Source organism: Scyliorhinus torazame, chromosome 1, assembly GCF_047496885.1.
Source record: "Scyliorhinus torazame isolate Kashiwa2021f chromosome 1, sScyTor2.1, whole genome shotgun sequence".
NCBI classification, from domain to species: domain Eukaryota; kingdom Metazoa; phylum Chordata; class Chondrichthyes; order Carcharhiniformes; family Scyliorhinidae; genus Scyliorhinus; species Scyliorhinus torazame.
This window is the reverse complement of record NC_092707.1, coordinates 29862681-29876595: the sequence shown is the minus strand read 5'-3', so window position 1 is coordinate 29876595 and position 13915 is coordinate 29862681. Positions and strand designations below refer to the sequence as shown.

The 13915-nt window shown below is 48.5% G+C and overlaps 1 protein-coding gene across 1 annotated transcript in view; it reads left to right on the top strand.

Moving 5' to 3' along the window:
• Positions 1-13915, top strand: part of trpv4 (transient receptor potential cation channel, subfamily V, member 4) — a 169071-nt gene that overhangs the window by 85003 nt on the left and 70153 nt on the right. The gene's annotated exons all lie outside the window — the stretch shown is intronic.

Below are 13915 nucleotides of genomic sequence, written 5' to 3'. Positions count from 1 at the left end.
TAGGCAGGCACTTGTACTAATAGTTGTACATCATATGCACCCACCTACCCATGGAGGCTGCACTATGTGACTGAGGCTGTGACGAGGGGCAGAGGAGGTATTTGTTAATGATTGACCTCCCCCTTCCCCCTCAATGCCTCACTCGGCCCTTTTTTAAGTGAGACAAATGAAACACATTGAATTGGTGACCTTTGTTGGCTCGACCACGATTCATAGTTAGAATCCAGATATGGTGAGCTGGTATCCTGGTCTCGGGTTAGAACGAGGCCTGAGGGTCCTCTCTTCTGTCAAACCACACTCCTACCCGTTTAGCAGATTGGTCACACCACAGATTAGGATTGCTGAGGGAGAAAGGGAATGGGTTACCATAAGGCAGAGAAAAAGGAGGAAGGCAGTGCAGGTGTCCCCTGCGGTCATCTCCCTCCAAAACAGGTATACTGTTTTGGATACTGTTGGGGGAGATGGCTCACCAGGGGAAGGCAGCAGTAGCCAGGTTCAAGGCACCACGGCTGGCTCTGCTGTACAGAAGGGCGGGAAAAAGAGTGGAAGGGCTATAGACACAGGGGATTCAATTGTAAGGGGAGTACATAGGCGGTTCTGTGGTCGAAAACGAGACTCCCGAATGGTATGTTGCCTCCCAGGTGCACAGGTCAGGGATGTCTCAGATAGGCTGCAGAACATTCTGAAGAGGGAGGGTGAACAGCCAGTTGTCGTGGTGCATATAGGCACCAATGATATATGTAAAAAACGGGATGAGGTTCCTACAAGCAGAATTTAGGGAGTTAGGAGCCAAGTTAAAACGTCGGACCTCAGAGGTAGTAATCTCAGGATTGCTACCAGTGCCACGTGGTAGTCAGAGTAGAAATGAAAGAATAGGCAGGATGAATGCGTGGCTTGAGAGATGGTGCAGGAGGGAGGGGTTCAGATTTTTGGGACATTGGGACCGGTTGTGGGGGAGGTGGGACTACTACAAATTGGACGGTCTACACCTGGGCCGGACTGGAACCAATGTCCTTGGGGGTTTTTGCTAACGCTGTTGGGGAGGGTTTAAACTAATGTGGCAGGGGATGGGAACCAAATGAGGAGATTAGTGGACAGTAAGGAGGTAGTAACTAAAGCCTGTAAGGAACTAGATCATGAAGTCAGCGTGACTAAGGGGAAGAGTAGGCAGGGAGCAGATGATGAACGCAAAGGAACTGGTGGTCTGAGGTGCATTTGTTTTAATGCAAGAAGTGTAGTAGGTAAGGCAGATGAACTTAGGGCTTGGATTAGTACCTGGGAGTATGATGTTATTGCTATTACTGAGACTTGGTTGAGGAAGGGCATGATTGGCAACTAAATACCCCAGGATATTGATGCTTCAGGCGGGATAGAGAGGGAGGTAAAAGGGGTGGAGGAGTTGCATTACTGGTCAGAGAGGATTTCACAGCTATGCTGAAGGAGGGCACTATGGAGGACTCGAGCAGTGAGGCGATATGGGCAGAGCTCAGAAATAGGAAGGGTGCGGTAACAATGTTGGGGCTGTGCTACAGACCTCCCAACAGCGAGCATGAGATAGAGGTACAAATATGTAAACAGATTATGGAAAGATGGAGGAGCAACAGGGTGGTGGTGATCGGAGATTTTAATTTTCCCAACATTGACTGGGATACACTTAGTGTCAGAGGTCTAGATGGAGCAGAATTTGTAAGGAGCATCCAGGAGGGTTTTCTAGAGCAGTATGTAAATAGTCCAACTCGGGAAGGGGCCATACTGGACCTGGTGTTGGGGAATGAGCCCGGCCAGGTGGTTGAAGTTTCAGTCGGGAATTACTTTGGGAATGGTGATCACAATTCCGTAAGTTTTAGAATACTCATGGACAAAGACGAGAGTGGTCCTAAAGGAAGAGTGCTAAATTGGGGGAAGGCCAACTATACCAAAATTCGACAGGAGCTGGGGAATGTGGATTGGGAGCAGCTGTTTGAAGGTAAATCCACATTTGATATGTGGGAGGCTTTTAAGGAGAGTTTGATTAGAGTGCAGGACAGACATGTCCCTGTGAAAATGAGGGATAGAAATGGCAAGATTAGGGAACCATGGATGACTGGTGAAATTGTGAAACTAGCTAAGAGGAAAAAGGAAGCAAACATAAGGTCTAGGCGACTGAAGACAGGCAAAGCTTTGGAAGAATATCGGGAATCTAGGACCAATCTGAAACGAGAAATCGAGAGGGCTAAAAGGGGTCATGAAATATCTTTAGCAAACAGGGTTAAGGAAAATCCCAAAGCCTTTTATTCATATATAAGGAGCAAGAGGGTAACTAGAGAAAGGGTTGGCCCACTCAAGCACAAAGGAGGAAAGTTATGCCTGGAGTCAGAGAAAATGGGTGAGATTCTTAACGAGTACTTTGCATCGGTATTCACCGAGGAGTGGGACATGACGGATGTTGAGGTTAGAGATCGATTTAAAAAAAATATATATATATTTATTAAAGTTTTTTAACATAATTTTTCTCCCTTACAAACAATACCCCCCCTCGAAAACCGAGAAATCGCGCAGAGCAAGATATATACGTGGCAAAATGATAGGTTTACACAGCTTTGTACACTGGCCCTCACCCGTACGTGCCAATTTCCCCAACCCTTAATGTTATCTCTTGCTCATCCACCCTCCCAGGCAGTCCCCCCTTCCCCCCCTCCCCCCCTCCCAGGACGTCCCCCTCCCCCCCCCCCCAAGGTTGCTGCTGCTGCTGACCGACCTTCCTCTAACGCTCCGCGAGATAATCTAGGAACGGTTGCCACCGCCTGTAGAACCCCTGCGCAGACCCTCTCAAGGCGAACTTAATCCTCTCCAACTTTATGAACCCAGCCATATCATTTATCCAGGCCTCCAGGCTGGGGGGCTTCGCCTCCTGCCACATTAGCAAGATCCTTCGCCAGGCTACCAGGGACGCAAAGGCCAGAATGCCGGCCTCTTTCACCTCCTGCACTCCCGGTTCGTCCACTACTCCAAATATTGCTAGCCCCCAGCTTGACCCGGACTGTCACCACCTGAGATATTGCTCCCGCCACTCCTCTCCAGAACCCCTCCAGTGCCGGGCATGACCAAAACATATGGACATGGTTCGCCGGGCTCCGTGAGCACCTTCCACATCTGTCCTCCACCCCAAAGAACCTACTCAACCTCGCCCCCGTCAAGTGCGCTCTGTGGACCACCTTAAATTGTATCAGGCTGAGCCTGGCACACGAGGAGGAGGAATTAACCCTACCTAGGGCATCAGCCCACAGACCTTCCTCGATCTCCTCCCCCAGCTCCTCCTCCCATTTTCCCTTCAACTCTTCTACCAGCGCTTCCCCCTCTTCTTTCAACTCCTGGTGTATTTCCGACACCTGGCCCTCCCCGACCCATACACCCGAGATCACCCTACCTTGAACTTCTTGTGCCGGGAGCAAAGGGAATTCCCTCACCTGTCGCCTCACAAAAGCCCTCACCTGCATATATCTAAAGAATTTCCCGGGGGTAACTCGAACTTCTCCTCCAGTGCCCCTAGGCTCGCAAACGTTCCGTCGATGAACAGGCCCCCCATTCTTCCAATCCCCGCCCGATGCCAGCTCTGGAACCCCCCGTCCATCTTCCCCAGGACAAACCGGTGGTTACCCCTGATCGGGGACCACACCGATGCTCCCATTGCACCCCGGTGCCGCCTCCACTGGCCGCAGATCCTTAGCGTTGCCGCCACCACCGGGCTCGTGGTATACTTTGTTGGCGAGAGCGGCAGTGGTGCCGTCACCAATGCCCCCAGGCTCGTTCCTTTACAGGACGCCATCTCCATCCTCTTCCATGCCGCCCCCTCTCCCTCCATAACCCACTTGCGGATCATCGCCACATTTGCTACCCAGTAGTAGCTCCCCAGGTTTGGCAGCGCCAACCCTTCTCGGTCCCTACTGCGTTCCAGGAACCCTCTCCTTACTCTCGGAGTCTTATTCGCCCACACAAACCCCATAATACTCCTGCCTACTCTCTTAAAAAAGGCCTTAGTGATCACGATGGGAAGGCACTGAAACACAAACAGAAACCTCGGAAGGACCACCATTTTGACCGACTGCACTCTACCCGCCAGCGAGAGCGGCAACATGTCCCATCTTTTGAAATCCTCCCCCATTTGCTCCACCAACCTCGTCAGATTCAGTTTATGTAGGGTCCCCCAACTCCTGGCTATCTGGATCCCCAGATACCGAAAGCTCCCCTCCGCCCTCCTCAGCGGTAGGTCCCCCGCCTGTAATACAAAGAGCTCACTCTTCCCTACATTGAGCTTATAGCCCGAAAACTCCCCAAACTCCCTTAGAGTCTGCATGACCTCCACCATCCCCTCCATTGGATCCGCCACGTACAGCAACAGGTCATCCGCATATAGCGACACCCGATGCTCTTCTCCTCCTCGGACCACCCCCCTCCATTTATTAGACTCCCTCAGTGACATGGCCAATGGTTCGATCGCCAATGCGAACAACAGGGGGACAGGGGGCACCCCTGCCTCGTCCCTCGGTACAGTCGAAAGTACTCCGACCTCCGCCGGTTCGTCACTACACTCGCCATCGGGGCTCTGTAAAGGAGCTTAACCCAATTGATAAACCCTACCCCGGACCCAAACCTACGCAGCACCTCCCAGAGGTACTCCCACTCTACTCGGTCAAAGGCCTTCTCCGCGTCCATAGCTGCCACTATCTCCGCCTCTCCCTCCTCCGATGGCATCATTATCACATTTCAGAGCCTCCGCACATTGGTGTTTAGTTGCCTGCCCTTTACAAATCCCGTCTGGTCCTCGTGGATTACCCCCGGGACACAGTCCTTGATCCTCGTGGCCAGCACTTGAGGTTAGAGATAGATGTTTGATTACTCTAGGTCAAGTCGGCATAAGGAGGGAGGATGTGTTGGGTATTCTAAACGGCATTAAGGTGGACAAGTCCCCAGGTCCGGATGGGATCTATCCCAAGTTACTGAGGGAAGTGAGAGAGGAAATAGCTGGGTCCTTAACAGATATCTTTGCAGCATCCTTGAACACGGGTGAGGTACCGGAGGACTGGAGAATTGCGAATGTTGTCCCCTTGTTTAAGAAGGGTAGCAGGGATAATCCAGGTAATTATAGACCGGTGAGCCTGACATCAGTGGTAGGGAAGCTGTTGGAGAAGATTCTCAGGGATAGGATCTATTCCCATTTGGAAGAAAATGGGCTTATCAGTGATGGGCAACATGGTTTTGTGCAGGGAAGGTCATGTCTTACCAATTTAATAGAATTCTTTGAGGAAGTGACAAAGTTGATTGATGAGGGAAGGGCTGTAGATGTCATATACATGGACTTCAGTAAGGCATTTGATAAGGTTCCCCATGGTAAGCTGATGGAGAAAGTGAAGTCTCATGGGGTCCAGGGTGTACTAGCTAGATGGATAAAGAACTGGCTGGGCAAGAGGAGACAGAGAGTAGTAGTGGAAGGGAGTTTCTCAAAATGGAGAACTGTGACCAGTGGTGTTCCACAGGGATCCGTGCTAGGACCACTGTTGTTTGTGATATACATAAATGATCTGGAGGAAAGTATAGGTGGTCTGATTAGCAAGTTTGCAGATGACACTAAGATTGGTGGAGTAGCAGATAGTGAAGGGACTGTCAGAGAATACAGCAGAATATAGATAGATTGGAGAGTTGGGCAGAGAAATAGCAGATGGAGTTCAATCTGGGCAAATGAGAGGTGATGCATTTTGGAAGATCCAATTCAAGAGCGAACTATACGGTAAATGAAAAAGCCCTAGGGAAAATTAATGTACCGAGAGATCTGGGTGTTCAGGTCCATTGTACCCTGAAGGTGGCTGCGCAGGTCGATAGAGTGGTCAAGAAGGCATGCGGCATGCTTTCCTTCATCGGAAGGGGTATTGAGTACAAGAGTTGGCAGGTCATGTTACAGTTGTTTAAGACTTTGGTTAGGCCACATTTGGAATACTGCGTACAGTTCTGGTCGCCACATTACCAAAAGGATGTGGATGCTTTGGAGAAGGTAATTTTTATGAATAACTTGGACGAGTGGGCTGAAGGGTGGGTCAGTAAATTTGCTGATGACACCAAGATTGGTGGAGTAGTGGATGAGGTAGAGGGCTGTTGTAGGCTGCAAAGAGACATTGATAGGATGCAGAGCTGGGCCGAAAAATGGCAGATGGAGTTTAACCCTGATAAGTGCGAGGTGATTCTTTTTGGTGGAAAAAATTTGAATGCGGATTACAGGGTCAACGGCAGGGTTCTGAGGAATGTGGAGGAACAGAGAGATGTTGGGGTTCATGTCCACAGATCTCTGAAGGTTGCCACTCAAGTGGATAGAACCGTGAAGGCCTATCGTGTGTTAGCGTTTAGTAACAGGGGGCTTGAGTTTAAGAGCTGCGGGGTTATGCTGCAACTATACATGACCCTGGTGAGACCACATTTGGAGTATTGTGTGCAGTTCTGGTCACCTCATTATATGAAGGATGTGGAAGCATTGGAAAGGGTGCAAAGGAGATTTACCAGGATGCTGCCTGGTTTGCAGGATAGGTCTTATGAGGAAAGGTTGAGGGAGCTAGGGCTTTTCTCTTTGGAGCGGAGGAGGATGAGAAGCGACTTAATAGAGGTTTATAAGATAATGAGGGGGATAGATAGAGTGGACGGTCAGAGACTATTTCCTCGGGTGGATGTAGCTGTTACAAGGGGGCGTAACTATAAGATTCAGGGTGGGAGATATAGGAGGGATGTCCGAGGTAGGTTCTTTACTCAGAGAGTGGTTAGGGTGTGGAATGGACTGCCTGCTGTGATAGTGGAGTCGGACACTTTAGGAACTTTCATGCGGTTATTGGATAGGCACATGGAGCACACCAGAATGACAGGGAGTGGGATAGCTTGATCTTGGTTTCAGGCAATGCTCGGCACAACATCGAGGGCCAAAGGGCCTGTTCTGTGCTGTACTGTTCTATGTTCTATGTTCTAAGGTGCAGAAGAGGTTCACCAGGATGGTGCCTGGTATGGAGGGCGCTAGCTATGAAGAAAGGTTGAGTAGATTCGGATTATTTTCATTAGAAAGGAGGAGGTTGAGGGGGGAACCTCATTGGGGTCTACAAAATCATGAGAGGTATAGACAGGGTGGATAGCAAGAAGCTTTTTCCCCAGAGTGGGGACTCAATTACTAGGGATCACGAGTTCAAGGTGAGAGGGGAAAAGTTTAAGGGAGATATGTGTGGAAAGTTCTTTACGCAGAGGGTGGTGGATGCCTGGAACACATTGCCAGCGGAGGTGGTAGAGGCGGGCACGATAGCGTCATTTAAGATGTATCTAGACAGATACATGAATGGGCAGGGAGTAGAGGGATACAGATCCTTAGAAAATAGGCGACAGTTTTAGATAGAGGATCTGGATTGACGCTGGCTTGGAGGGCTGAAGGGCCTGTTCCTGTGCTGTAATTTGTTTTTTGTTCTTTGTTCTTTGTACCCATCCACTTTCACCAGTGGCCTTTTTGGGGGTTAGGGGGAGGCTGCAAGATCGTCTCCTCCCTGGGAGATGTTGGGAAAGGGATGAACCTGGCATTTCAAAGGCCCCACCTACTCCAGGGTCCTCTGGTATGGATTGTCCAAGAGGGGTAGTGGATTTATAAAGGAACAAAGAACAAAGAAAAGTACAGCATAGGAACAGGCCATTCGGCCCTCCAAGCATGCGCCGACCATGTTGCCCATCTAAACTACAATCTTCTACACTTCCTGGGTCCGTATCCTTCTATTCCCATCCTATTCATGTATTTGTCAAGATGCCCTTAAATGTCACTATCGTTCCTGCTTTCACCACCTCCTCCGGCAGCGAGTTCCAGGCACCCACTACCTTCTGTGTAATAAACTTGCCTCGTACATCTCCTCTAAACCTTGCCCCTCGCATCTTAAACCTATGCCCCCCAGTTATTGACCCCTCCACCCTGGGAAAAAGTCTCTGACTATCCACTCTGTCTCTGCCCCTCATAATTTTGTAGACCTCTATCAGGTCGCCCCTCAACCTCCGTCGTTCCAGTGAGAACAAACCGAGTTTATTCAACCTCTCATCATAGCTAATGTCCTCCATACCAGGCAACATCCTGGTAAAACTCTTCTGCACCCTCTCTAAAGCCTCCACATCCTTCTGGTAGTGTGGCGACCAGAATTCAACACTATACTCCCAGTGTGGTAATGAGTGTCCACAGACCTGTAACAAGAGGACCTGAATAGACATCAGAAGCTGGGAATTTGGTCAATTAACCCCCACCACAGCCCGTAACACTGACGTCAATTGTAAAATTCCAACTGCAACCCTAACTGTGATCTGGTAACTGCACAGGTTATGGGTGAAACCATAGATGTTCTGTATGTTACAATATGGCCATCAATGGAACAAGTTAGAAGGTCATATGAGAGTGTTCTGTGTAAGATCTCTGATCCCCAATCATCTTTTGCCACATTGTATCAAGGTGTCAAGTGATGACCATGCACCACCAGTGAGTAAACAAGCAGTTTCCAGGGAGGAATTTATCACAGTTTGGAGAAGTTCACAAAGGCGGATGTCTCCTGTTTGTTGTTGCAACTGAATCCTAAATGCATATTTTATACACGCATTGATGATTTTAGCACAGGCGGTCTTTATCCTTCTGTTTCCCCTTAAATCTATAAATGACAGTCAGAAAATTAGGTCATAAATTATGAGTTTGCAGCAGCGTTGCGCCCAGTGAATTATTTATTACTGCATTGATGTGGAATACTTGTTGTGATGTAAACATTGGGTGGAAGATGTGGTTCGAGCCAGAGGGGAAGGATTTCAATGCAAGCTGAGTACAGCACTGTTGCCTCTCTCTTGCAGCATTTCTGTCACAGGAATGCCGCCATTAGATAGATTCAAGGCCATGTTCCCCAGCACGTCAATCAGCACCAAATCTCATCCTCTCCCAGAATAATGAAAGGCTTGCTCAGTGAGGGGCATCCAGGACTTGACGCTCACTTCGAGGGAACTCAGCAGAAATTTGTTGCTGTGTCTGGAGCGGGTGGGGGAGAGGGTGGTGGAATGCTAAAACCCTACAATTTCTTGTGGTTTTGTTGCTTCGGCGTAATGAGAACCATCAGGGTGGGACATTCAACCTCAGGGGGCGGGTGGGGGCGGGGAAGAGTTCATTTTGATCTTGATTGACCGTCTAAAATGGGGGATATTGATTCAGCGGCTGTTTCCGTTCACTTCCATTTCCACGGACTTCACTGGGTGATTCAGAATTGCGAGGGCTGACGGGCTAGCTGACTGTGGGGAGCATCACAGCTGCATCGGAACTTTACCTCAGTCATGCAGTCACTGTACAGCAACCCCTTCAATTTAATGTCAGTTTGGACCCTTGCACCCTCTCCTCATCAGACTGCAGCACTGGGTTCAAATACAAAGTTAAAGGGAGATTTTCCTAACCCACCATGCAACCCAATCCTCTTGACCTTTGCTGGACTTATACAAATGCCTGATGAGAGGGGATCCCATGTAAAGAAGCAGCGGTCTCCATTGGCACGTTACTGGCACGACAGTAAACCCAAGACTAAAGTAATGGTTTAATGGATAGCAGTGATCTCCATGTTCCTATGTGCTTTGGAGACTTGGAGAACCTACACCAGGCACCACAAAGCAGCGGTGAAGTAGTGCCCTCGCAAGATCCTCCAAATCCGCTGGCAAGAAAGATGGTTCAACAGCAGTGCCCTCTGCGAAGCCAACTTGCTGGGTATCGTGCACGAATTACTAAAAGGCAGCCCTGCTAGGTGGGGTATGTTATTCATTTGCCCAATATCAAAGGGCAGCAGGGTAGCACAAGTGGATAGCACTGTGACTTCACAGCGCCAGGGACCAGGTTCGATTCCCCGCTGGGTCACTGTCTGGGTGGAGTCTGCACGTTCTCCCCGTGTGTGCGTGGGTTTCCTCCGGGTGCTCCGGTTTCCTCCCACAGTCCAAAGACATGCAGGTTAGGCGGATTGGCCATGATAAGTTGCCCTTAGTGACCAAAAAGGTTAGGAGGGGTTATTGGGTTAGGGGGATAGGGTGGAGGTGAGGGCTCAAGTGGGTCGGTGCAGACTCGAGGGCCGAATGGCCTCCTTCTGCACTGTATATATGTTCTAGTTAGTGAAGCAACTGCTCTATTTGGAACCGTGTTGCAGCAGCACAGCAGAATTCTTTAGGGATCTCCTCAAAGCATCGTGGAAGAGATCAGACATCCACACCGAAGACATTGGCTTGCGCCCGATCAAAGCTGGAGAAGGTTCATTTGGGGACGGCATCGAGAAACGTCATCAGGAGCAGGCAGAGGCAAAGTCGAGGTATCAGAGAGAGTTCACAAACCCCAAACAACTCATCTACCCGGCCCTTCAAGCACCATCTGCCCCGTATGTGGCGGAGTCTTCAGACCGCATGATGCGACCATCAATTCACGCGAGACAGAGTTGAAGTGAACAGTGGCTTTAATCGACTAGAACAGTGCCTGCCTGCGACTGCTCTGCACTGAGAGCCGCCTACAGGGCAGCTGCTCTATATACCACCCCTCAAGGGGGCGGAGCCCACAAGGGCACCAACATGATACATTCTGTGTAATATCGTACAATGGGCCATAGGTGGAGCTCACATGGGCAACAGCATGATACAGTGTAATACAGTGGTGAATGGTTAGTATAATACACCACAGCGCACATCGGACTTATCATCCATCTCGAAACCCGGGGAAGCGGAGTGGAAACAACTTATCCCCGAGTCTGAGGGACTGCTTAAGAAGGAAAAGTAGGAGCGTCAGTATCGATTAAATACTCAAATTTATGAATTGGAGTTCAGGCCACAGCCTTCTAATTCAGAGATGAAAATGCTACCCCACGGAGCCACCAGCAAGTCACAATGTGATTTAAAACACTCAAATACGACTGGCTCCTAACCACACCTCATACACTGAGTCCCAGGCCTGTTCCTGGGGACATCCTTAGTGAAAGCTTACCAAAAGGAAACATGTTCACCGTTAGTGGAAGTGGGATGGAATTTTGTGGCTCTGTCACATCAGGGGCAGGACTGTAAAATCCTGCTGGCGTAAAATTCCGCCTGGGGCGTTTCACCTTTCCATTTAAAAGGAAATCTGAAAATTATTAACACAAAAAATGGACTATTTGTGATGATCCAATATGAAAGCTGTATTACTGAGTGCATTTGTATTTTTCACATTGTAGTGTCCCTCAGCAATAATCTGAGGAATGCTGTTAAAACAAATTAGCTGCTGTCAAGTGTAAGAGTAAACCAGAGGTAGATTAGGGGTAAGGAAGGAGGAGGAAGCTTAAATCCTGATATTTTGCTGTAGATAGGGCTTTAAACTAAATAGTTGGGGGGGGGGGGGGGGGTGGGGAGGAGGAGGAGGAGGATTCAGTCGTATTGAGAACAAGGTAAATTAGCTTGTTGCACATATTGAAATTGGCCGGAACGATGTTGTGGGCATCACAGAGACGTGGCTGCAAGGGCTTGGATCTAAATATCCAAGGATATGTGTCTTATCGAAAGGTCAGACAGATAGGCAAAGGGGGCGGGGTTGCATTGTTAGTAAGGAATGAAGTTAAATCGATAGCAAGGTGCGATATAGGATCAGAAGCCATAGAATCTCTGTGGGTAGAGTTGAGGAATTGCAAAGGTAAAAATACACTGATGGGAGTGTCATAATATCCACCCATGTATATAATGAGATGCAGACAGGCAGTGATTGACACACAGGATAACCAATGAACACGCACGACACAGAACAACCAATCACCAGACAGGACACCACCACTATAAAGCCCACAGGGCATTAAGACTCTCTACTCTCTCACAGGACACAGCTACTGAGATAGTTAGAGTGCACAAGCCAGTGAGCACCATCTCTGTGTGGTAGAGAGCTAGTCTGGTCAAGCCAGTAGGAGGTTATCAGTTAGATTGATAGAGTGTCAACCCACAGCAGATTATGTACAGCAATCAGCAAGTTCAGTAAAACAGTGTTGGACCATCTCCTGTGTCGGAAGCCTGTTTCTAGTTTCACTGCATCCAGTTGCAGTCAACGTTGAACCAACTCACTTAACACATCAGGGAGTTATGTACAGGCCCCCTAGCAGTCGTCAGGATGTGGGGCAGAAAATAAATCAGGAGATAGAAAAGACATGTAAAAAAGGCAATATTACAATAATCATGGGGGACTTCAATATGCAGGTGGACTGGGAAAATCAGGTTGGTAGTGGATCCCAAGAAAAGGAATTTGTGGAATGTTTAAGAGATGGTTCTTTGGAGCAGCTTGTGACAGAGCCTACTAGGGAACAGGCAATTCTGGATTTGATGATGTGGAATGAGGCAGACTTGATTAGGGAACTTAAGGTGAAGGAACCCTTAGGGAGCAGTGACCACAATATGATACAATTTACCTTGCAGTTTGAGAGGGAGAAGCTGCAATCAGATGTAACGGTATTGCAATTAAATAAGGGTAACTACAGAGACATGAGGGAGGAACTGGCCAGAGTTGATTGGAAGGGGAGCCTAGCAGGGAAGATAGTGGAACAGCAATGGCAGGAGTTTTTGGGGGTTATTGGGGAGGCACAACAGAAATTCATCCCAAGGAGGAAACATGCTAAGGGGAGGACAAGGCATCCATGGCTGACGAGGGAAGTCAAGGAAAGCATAAAAGCAAAGGGAAAAGCATACAAGGTGGCGAGGGTTAGTGGGAAGCCAGAGGATTGGGAAGCCTTTAAAAGTGAGGAGAGGACAACTAAAAAAGCAATAAGGGGGGAGAAGATGAAATATGAGTGTAAGCTGACTAGCAATATAAAAAAGGTTAGCAAGAGATTTTTCAATATATAAAAGGTAAAAGAGAGGCAAGAATAGACATTGGACCACTGGAAAATGAGGATGGAGAAGTAGTACAAAGAACAATGAACAATACAACACGGGAACAGGCCCTTCGGCCCTCCAAGCCTGCACCGACCACAGTACCTGCCTAAACTAAAACGCCTGCACTTACGGAGTCCGTTACCTGCCATTCCCACCTTATTCATTTATTTGTCTAGATGTCCCTTAAATGCCACTATCGTAACTGCGCCCACCACCTCCCCAGGCAGTGCGTTCCATATATTTACCACCCACTGTGTAAAAGAACTTGCCTCGCACATCTGTTCCAAACTTTTCCCCACGCACTTTAAACCTAAGTCCCCTAGTACTTGACTCTCCTACCCTAGGAAAGAGCATCTGACTATCCACTCTGTCCATGCCACTCATAATCTTGTAGACATCTATCAGGTCGCCTCTCAACCTCCGTCATTCCAGTGAGAACAGACCGAGTTTATATAACCTCTCCTCATAGCTAGTGCCCTCCATACCAGGCAACATCCTGGTAAATCGCTTCTGTACCCTCTCCAAAGCATCCACATCCTTCTGGTAGTGTGGCAACCAGAATTGTATACAATATTCCAAATGAGGCCTAACTAAGGTCCTGTACAGCTGCAACATGACGTGCCAATTTTTATATTCAGTGCCCCGACCGATGAAGGCCAGCATGCCGTATGCCTTCTTGACCACCTTATCCACATGCGTTGCCACTTTCAGTGATCGGTGAACATACACGCCCAGATCTCTCTGCCTGTCAGTACTCACAAGAGTTCTACCATTTATTGTGTAATTCTTACATGCATTGGACCTTCCAAAGTGCATTACCTCACACTTGTCCGGATTAAACTCCATCTGCAATTTCTCCTCCCAAGACTCCAACCAGTTTATATCCTGCTGAATCCTCTGACAATCTTCTTCACTATCTGCAACTCCACCAATTTTTGTGTCGTCTGCGAACTTACTAATCAGACCAGCTACATTTTCTTCCAAATCATTTATATATACCACGAAT